General features: G+C 48.2%; 1 pseudogene; it reads left to right on the top strand.

Moving 5' to 3' along the window:
* Positions 1-1,502: 1,502 nt before the first annotated feature.
* Positions 1,503-7,352, top strand: LOC147096199 (interferon-induced very large GTPase 1-like; annotated as a pseudogene).
* The last annotated feature ends 1,242 nt before the right edge of the window (positions 7,353-8,594 follow it).

Genomic DNA, 8,594 nt, shown 5'->3' with positions numbered 1-8,594 from the left:
AACCATAGTCAACATTTCACGCTGTAGATTTCAAGAGAAACAACAGGGTTACTGTAGGTTGTACCGTTTTGTTTTTAAAGTTGAATCAAGTAACTGTGCAGACAAGACTATTCCTAGTGTCATAAAAAGAGACCATTTCCAATATACTTCATAGTGTCTCTCCACTTGAATTAATCTTTCATCTTGGCTTGAAACTTATCAGAACCTTATGCAGCGGTTGAAGAAGGCGGCTCACCACCACCTTCTCAAGGGCAATTAGGGAATGGGCAATAAATGCTGGCTTTGCTAGCGACGCCCACATCCCATAAACAAATTTTAAAAAGTTCCATTCTTGCCTCTACAGTATGCAAAGTCCAACACCAAACTTGCCAAGAACCAAATCACAACATTATCTGTGCAGGACATTATACTCTGAGTCATATGGTTTCACAGTACAGCAATTTGACCGCATCTAATGAACCTAAATAGCATTAGGACATTCTGAAAAAGTTGAATATGACTTTGTTTTAATCCTGTAAATGTCTTTAATGTCCTTCGCTAGTGTCTATTAGGACAAGGGAATGCGGATTTTCCTGCTGCTGAGCTTGGGCTGCTGGATCTGCTCCAACATGCCCAATGCTGCTTTGCTTTGGACATTCTGTACGGTAGTGCCAGTGTAATTTTGCTAAGTTTAACTCCGCCCACCTCACAAAGTGTGGCTTCTCGCAAATTGTGCAACTTTCATTCAAGTGGGATTTATCATTACATCTTTAGTTACATCATCAGTGCCATCATATCGAAACATGTTCAGTGAAACAGTCCCAGTAATCCAGATTCTCCTGTTCATGTGACTGAGGCAGCTGGATCTACTGGTTGCAGCAAAAGTGCTGAAATCAGTCAGAGAGGAGTGCGCCCTTCTAACGCAGTCCGCCTGATATTCCTGTATCTGCTGTGCCCAGGCAATCCAATCGGCCCAGGGGGCTATTTTAACTTTGGGTGATAGTGTGAAAAGGGCGATATCGAATTGGCCACCCATTATATCCCCTGCCCGATTTTTCCTTCCAGTAAAAGGAAAATCAGGCATTGTATCTACTGGATGGCAAATTCAATATCACCCACTTTACACCATTGCCCAAAGCTAAAATTTACCCAGTTGTGGCAACAAGAAAATCTGCCCCAAAGTATTTCCTGCACTTTTATATCCTGGAAGGGAAAGGAAGAGACAACAAAACAATCAGAATCAACACCTATCCACTGCACTGTTTTAATATTGTGACTGACAGTTCAGATGCTTCTCTAATACATCTGTTTTAAAACTTTCTGTAGATTCGTTTTCGAATAAGGAGCCTGCCGTTCAGGAGCCCGATGTCACCAATGATAATGGGGAAGAAGATCTGTCTGAGTCCCCAAAACAAGACAAAGCAGAGCCTTTCCCTAGAGACTCAGAGCTCAGGGAAAGTTCCATTGTGAAGAGGTGGCGCCCGCTCTCACTCCGAGCAAGTGCGGGCTTCAAGGAAACAAACGTGGTGATTGAGCGCATGCCGACATTTTACTTCATTCGACTCGGTTCCTGTTCCATCTCCAAATCTCAGATTCTAAATGAAGTCCTCAGCACCTCACAGCAACACCACAACTTCTTCGTCCATTCCAATATGGAGTGTGGGAATTTACCTCGAAAGATTTCTGATGGCCTGGCCGAGTTGTGTTGGTACCTGCCCAGTGGGAGTGAGGACCTGGATCTCTTCCCAGAGCCAATGGCTGTATTAAACCTTCGAGGTGACGCTAGAGAGTTCCACAGACAGGTTCAATTTCTGGCAAAGGCTTCCTCGGCTCTTTTTGTTTTTGTCAATAACATGGACAGAGAGATCAGTGACAGCATCAACTCCTTTGCCGAGTCCACAACAAATCTATTCATAATTTTATCTGGTAGGGATGTAACTGACGAAACAAGTAGCCACGTGAAGACATTAATTTCCTCATCGGTTGTGAAGAGGAATCAAATTCTAACAATAGGTAGGAAGAACCATGCAGAGTTTGCAAAGACGCTTCGGTCCACATTGCAAGAAATAACGGTAATCAGCAATCGGCAGGCTGAGGGACACCCAACCCCTGCATCCCAAACCACTGGAAAGAGACTGGAGGAAATGGCAGCAATCGCCAGGGAATTGGGGATTGAAGTAGACGAGGATGATGAGCAAAGTTCACAAAGCCAAAGAAAATCAAAAGAAATCCTTCATTCCATTGGAACCGAAGGGATTGACGGATTCAAAAAGATGAAGATGACTTTCCAAGGGGATACCTGGCAAAAACTTTCCAAACTAGAAAAGGAGTGCTGCCGTCTGAAGAAACGAGGGCAAATGTCTGTAAATGAGTATCTTAACAAGCTGGAGGAGAACCAGAGTGATCTTCGCAACATACAGCGTAAGAAAAGTATATCGGCTGATATGAAAGCATTCATTACAGCCCTGACAGACAGAACTGAGGACCAGAGGAAACATTTCCTGCAGCGGATGAAATTCGGATTGGATTCCAGTTCAAGAGAAACACTCTCTGTTTTACGAGAAGAGTACAAAGCCCTATATGAGAAATCTCAGGACGAGTCCGCAGACCAGAGAGGAGCTGCAGCAACTTGGAAACAGCTGCAAGAACTGGATAGACAAATAAGTGCCAGCTCCCTTGGATTGGAGCATTTCATGCAAGAAATCGGACTGATCTACGAAATGTTGATAAACCAGAACAATCAGAAGGAGGAAGAAGAATGCATTGTGCAACAGTTACCCCGCACTGCTGCTGACCTGATGTTGGACGGGTTCCCGCTGGAGCTTATCGATGGAGATGTTTCCAACATACCTTTACGGTGGGTCACTGCTGTACTGAAGGAGGTTGAACACAAGGTTGGCAGGGAGACTCGTGTACTTGTGCTGACGGTGCTGGGTGTGCAGAGTACGGGAAAGTCCACGCTTCTGAACACCATGTTCGGTTTGCAGTTCGCTGTGAGCAGCGGCCGGTGCACCCGCGGGGCCTTCATGCAGCTCATTAAGATTACAGGAGAGCTGCAGACGGAGTTGGGCTGTGGGTACATCATGGTGATCGACATCGAGGGGCTGAAAGCACCGGAACTCTCGAACATTGACGGCAGCTATGAGCATGACAACGAGCTCGCCACCCTGGTGATTGGGTTGAGCGATGTAACATTGGTAAATGTGGCCATGGAAAACTCCACGGAGATGAAGGACGTGCTGCAGATAGTGGTTCATGCATTTATACGAATGAAAGAAGTGGGGAAAAAGCCGATTTGTTACTTTGTCCTCCAGAATGTGAGCGACGTGTCTGCGCATGACCAGAATATGAGAAGTCGCAAACATCTGCTGGAACAGCTGGATATGATGACACGTGCAGCAGCTAAAATGGAAAAACAAGATTGGCGCTTCACCAAGTTCTCTGATGTGTTGGACTACGATGCTAAGGAGAATAATTGGAACATCCCAGGCCTGTGGCATGGGAATCCGCCCATGGCAGCAGTCAATACCGGCTACAGCCAGAAGGTGTTGGAGCTGAAAAAAATGCTCTTCAAATGTTTTACAAACCACCAAAATAAACAAAAAATTTTAACCATCTCTGAGTTTATCAAGTGGACTAAAGCTCTTTGGAAAGCGGTGAAATATGAAAACTTTATCTTCAGTTTCCGGAACAGTCTGGTAGCTGAAGCTTACAAAGAACTTTCTGTCAAGTACACCGACCTGGAATAGGAACTGCGGAAAGAGGTACTTTCCTTCCTGGAAATGGCAGAGAACAGAATTTTTAATGCCAAAGATGATCCAGAAAGTGTAGCTCAAAGTCTGAAAAGGGACCGGGTTTTGTTCCTTGAAGAAAAGAAACAAAAAGCTCTCCAAGACCTGGAGGACTATTTTTCCACTGTTGAAAAATACAGGTCCGATTTTGTTTCCAGCATTGACTCTGTGATCATTGAACGTGCGAGGTATGTCGACAGCAAGAGTGACGAGGCAGTGCAGAGGTGGAGAGGTATGCAGAAGCTGAATGATATTAAGGCCAGCTATCAGAGTCGGATTGAAGAACAGGTTAATGAACTTCTGCAACAATGCAGACAGGAGAAAAGGGGCATGGATGACACTGACCTTCAGGCAGCGTTCGAGCATATGTGGGACACGACACTTTCAACATTAACACACGGACCACGTAAGAGAAGTACTATTGTGAGTGACATGGAAACCAGTCTGATACAGAACATGCCCGCGCACAGCTGCTTACTCAATGAGAAACTTGCTCGGAAAAATCTCCAAGTGGAAATGACAGAATTCCGAGTTACTATAAATCACATTGACAAAAATCCAGGTAATGCTAGGAAACAGACTTTCAGCTTCACAAATATAATCCGCTATTTCTTCCCACCAAACTCCAATCACCTGCAACGAGCACACGAACAGGCAGAGTGGTGGATGCATGAATGCGTAGAGTTTGTGGAAGAGATTGCGCAGAGAAATCAGGACTACGATTCCACCTACTTCGGAGCACTTCTGAGAATGGTCGATGGGAAAATTCAAGGACACGAGGACAAGGAATTCACTTTCAATGAAAATTTCAAAGCAGATTTCAGCCTCCACCTTTGCTACTTGGCCACAGAGAGATTTCAGGAGGTGCAGCACAGGTTCTTTAAGAAAAACGATGCGCTCCAGCTGCTGCAACACGAGAAAGAAAATTACTATAAAAGCTTTAAGAATATCTATCAAGAAAAGGACCAAAGCAAACAAAGAGCGGAGTTATTCTGTAAATCCTGTTTGGAACCAGCTTTGCTGAATGCAATTAACAAGAAGCTGGGACCGGAGATTGTGGAGCACGTCAGGTACCAAGGCAAAGGCGGGAAATTCAAATTTCGAAAGAACTTCCAAGTGGCTCTTATGTTGCATTTGAAGGAAGAGGACAATTTTGATGAATATTACCGGTACATCCAACGGACGGTACCATTTGAGCAGGAGTGGCTGAGAAAGCAAGTCACACAGTGCTGTGCAGCCCCGAGAGGGGAACAGCCCCTGTTGTGCTCTCTTGCCCTGGACATTCTGAAAAGGTTTATCATTCTGGTCAAGGAAACTATCAATGATGTAACTCCCCAGACTAACGAGGATGCCGTGCCCTGTGTTATTCGGGCGTTTAAAGAAAAACTTGGATCAGAGACTCAGATACCATGGCCTAGAAATTCACTAGCCTTAGCGCCGCTTTTGAGGCGCTAGAGGGACTAGCGCCAGAGTTATGGCCAGTTGAAAAATTCCCTGGGGCCCTAAAGCGGCGTTGCACCGGTAGCGCTGCGCCGGCACTGATGACGTCATCGGTGTGCGCAGCGTCCCGGTTGCCATGCCGACGGGCCCCAGCGCCGAAATTCAGTTGCGGCCGCCTCGCCCGTGGCAGCCGCAACTAAGACTCTGGCAACAGAGTCCAACATGTGTTTGCGCCGGCGCATTAAAGGCCCCGCGGCGGCCGGCCGCTTTCCCGCCGGCTGCCTGCCCGCAGCTCCCTCCCCGGACTTCTCCCCCCCCCCCCCCCCGGAACAGATGCAAGCCCGGCACTTGTCTGAGGTGCCGGGCTCATTTTTAAACAGATTTGCGCGGGCCGCGGCCGGGTGCAGGCAGCTCCTCCTTAATGGAAGGAGGAGGCCTGCACTTCCCCAGCCTGCCGCACCGCATCGGGTGCCGCAGCGCCGGAATTGCGGCGCTAAACGGCAGTGAACGCCCTTTTCCAGGCGCTAAGACCCTTCAGTAGCGTCGGCAGCCGTTTGGGCGCGGCGCTACTGAATTTTTGGCGCGCGCAGGGGGACTTAGCGCCGGCACTAACTTCCGGCGCTAAAGCCCTGGCTAAGCCAAAACCCAATTTCTAGGCCCAAGAGTCCAGCTGGCGGCCGTTACTTTCGGATCTACAAATATTAAGCTTGAGCAATTTACCCAAGAAATCGCCAGTTTTGTCTGGGAAGTAGAAGATAGCCTTGCGCAATGTATTAATGGTTGGGGAAGTGATATTGGCGCAAAGATCAAAACGTTGCCCATAGACACGGCCACTGAGCTGTACGCAATGTTATCTGGCTGCGGGGCATGCTGCCCCTTCTGTGGTGTACTGTGTGATTGCACAAATGCCACACACTCACAGCACAGTGCTGAATATCACCGCCCCGATGGCCTCGCCGGGTACCACCAGAGCACAAGTAGGAAACTAACAACAGAGAATTGTACCATGCTAGTTGCGAGTGATGCCATGTTCCAAAACAAAGACACAAATGGAGAATTCTGGCCCCACAAGAACTATAGAGACCTCGGCGAGCGGTACAGTTGCTGGAACATCACTGCCGATACTACCATCGAGACGTCCGCCTTCTGGAAGTGGGTCTTTTACAAATACAATAAACAGTTTGCTCAGAAATACACTGTGGCCTAGAAATTGAGTTTTGGCTTAGCCAGGGCTTTAGCGCCGGAAGTTAGTGCCGGCGCTAAGTCCCCCTGCGCGCGCCAAAAATTCAGCAGGGCCGCGCCCAAACGGCTGCCGGCGCTACTGAAGGGTCTTTGCGGCGGTAAATCGGTGCTAACTGCCGTTTCGCGCCGCAATTCCGGCGCTGCGGCACCCGATGCGGTGCGGCAGGCTCGGGAAGTGCAGGCCTCCTCCTTCCCTTAAGGAGGAGCTGCCTGCACCCGATCGCGGCCCGCGAAAATCTTTCAAAAAATGAGCCCGGCACCTCGGACAAGTGCCGGGATTGCTTCTGTTCCGGGGGGGGGGGGGGAAGTCCGGGGAGGGAGCTGCGGCCAGGCGGCCGGCGGGAAAGCGGCCGGCCGCCGCGGGGCCTTTAATGCGCCGGCGCAAAGACTCGTAAGACTCTGTTGCCAGAGTTTTAGTTGCGGCTGTCACGGGCGAGGCGGCCGCAACTGAATTTCGGCGCTGGGGCCCGTCGGCATGGCAACCGGGACGCTGCGCACACCGATGACGTCATCGGTGCCGGCGCAGCGCTACCGGTCTACCGCGGCGTAAGGGCCCCAGGCAATTTCGGCGCCGGCGCCAAATGCAGCGCTAGGCCCTCTAGCGCCGCAAAATCGGCGCTAAGGGCACTCAATTTCTAGGCCTGTGAAACCGGCAAATCACATCCATAGCTGGGATTTATCCTGGGATAAGATTAGAGAAGACATCGAAAACAAATACAACGTCAAGATTGATGAATTTTATTAGCCGGCTGGCTGCAAGTTAGTATAAATGTATAACGGTGCCCTATATAGGGTAGAAATTGGTCTTGAGCTGTAACGCTAAACAGACGGTATTGCTTCGGCCGCCTATTACATGCCTCGCTTGTTATTCAATTCTATTGAAGTGAATGGAACTGAATATCGGGTGGGGAGTACACCAGGGAGCAGTCTTGATACCGCACCGCATCGGGTGCCGCAGCGCCGGAATTGCGGCGCTAAACGGCAGTTAGCGCCCTTTTCCAGGCGCTAAGACCCTTCAGTAGCGCCGGCAGCCGTTTGGGCGCGGCGCTACTGAATTTCTGCCGCGCGCAGGGGGACTTAGCGCTGGCACTAACTTCCGGCGCTAAAGCCCTGGCTAAGCCAAAACCCAATTTCTAGGCCGACCTCTTTTGCGTCATCGCCCGAGGCAAATTTGTCGACCAAGCAATACTCCACATGGCTTTATTCAGGAATATCGCACTGCAATAACTTGATAGCTTAATTTCTCAGTATCATATCTCGGCTAACGCTGCTGAACAGTGTTCAGATTTCATTTCATTTTATATAAAAATTGTCTGCAGACAAATAAGTAACTGTGCTTTATTAGAGGGCTGACTTTGGAGATGTACACCTTATCATTTATAAATACTTCAGATGCCAGCAGTATACCAATAAAATAGATCATTGCACTCAATTCTATGTCTCCATTTTGAATATAGTTAAATACTAGATCAAAATGTTCGATGGATTCCTGGAAAACACGGCGATCGCCGTATACAGAAGGTGAGAGTAAATTATTCCAGATAAAACCCAGTGGGTACCAATTTAACTTGAGCGGCAGTGCAAAATGCGTGGTATCACATGGGCCGCATGTTATACACCTCGCTCAATATTCAGGTTAATTGAAGACAAATTTCTACCCGACACCTGTGATGGGCCTGAAAGGAATTTTTGCCAGAATTGGCTGCAGCTCTGTCGTTTTTGTGTCGTTCAGAAGGTGAGCGAAGAAATGATTGATATATTGCTGACATTAGCGCAGTATGGGGACAGGCTCCTGCGATCCTGGTGATCTGTTCTAGTCCTGGATAGACAAACATAAACACAACCAAGACAGGCCATATAATGAGAAAGTGACTTGATGATCCGCGTCTGACCGTTACAGTATAATAACCCCACATTAAAGGTGAGCTTTGCAATGAAGTGCTGACCTGAGAATAGTTCAAAGGGTGCAGCTTTCATTGTGCAATAATTGGTAAAGCGTTTTGCATGTCTGACTGTACACAATGCGGTAAATAGCATCAAAAAGACATTTTCCTGTAATTTACAAGTTTTGCCATCAACTGAGCCAAGCTGACACACTTGTCTTCATCCATCACGTCCCTGCATTCTACAACACTGTCATTA

The sequence above is a fragment of the Somniosus microcephalus genome, unplaced genomic scaffold, assembly GCF_052327205.1.
Source record: "Somniosus microcephalus isolate GS21.2 unplaced genomic scaffold, FLI_Smic_1.0 unresolved_chr1, whole genome shotgun sequence".
NCBI classification, from domain to species: Eukaryota; Metazoa; Chordata; class Chondrichthyes; order Squaliformes; family Somniosidae; genus Somniosus; species Somniosus microcephalus.
This window is presented reverse-complemented; position numbering and strand designations above follow the sequence as displayed.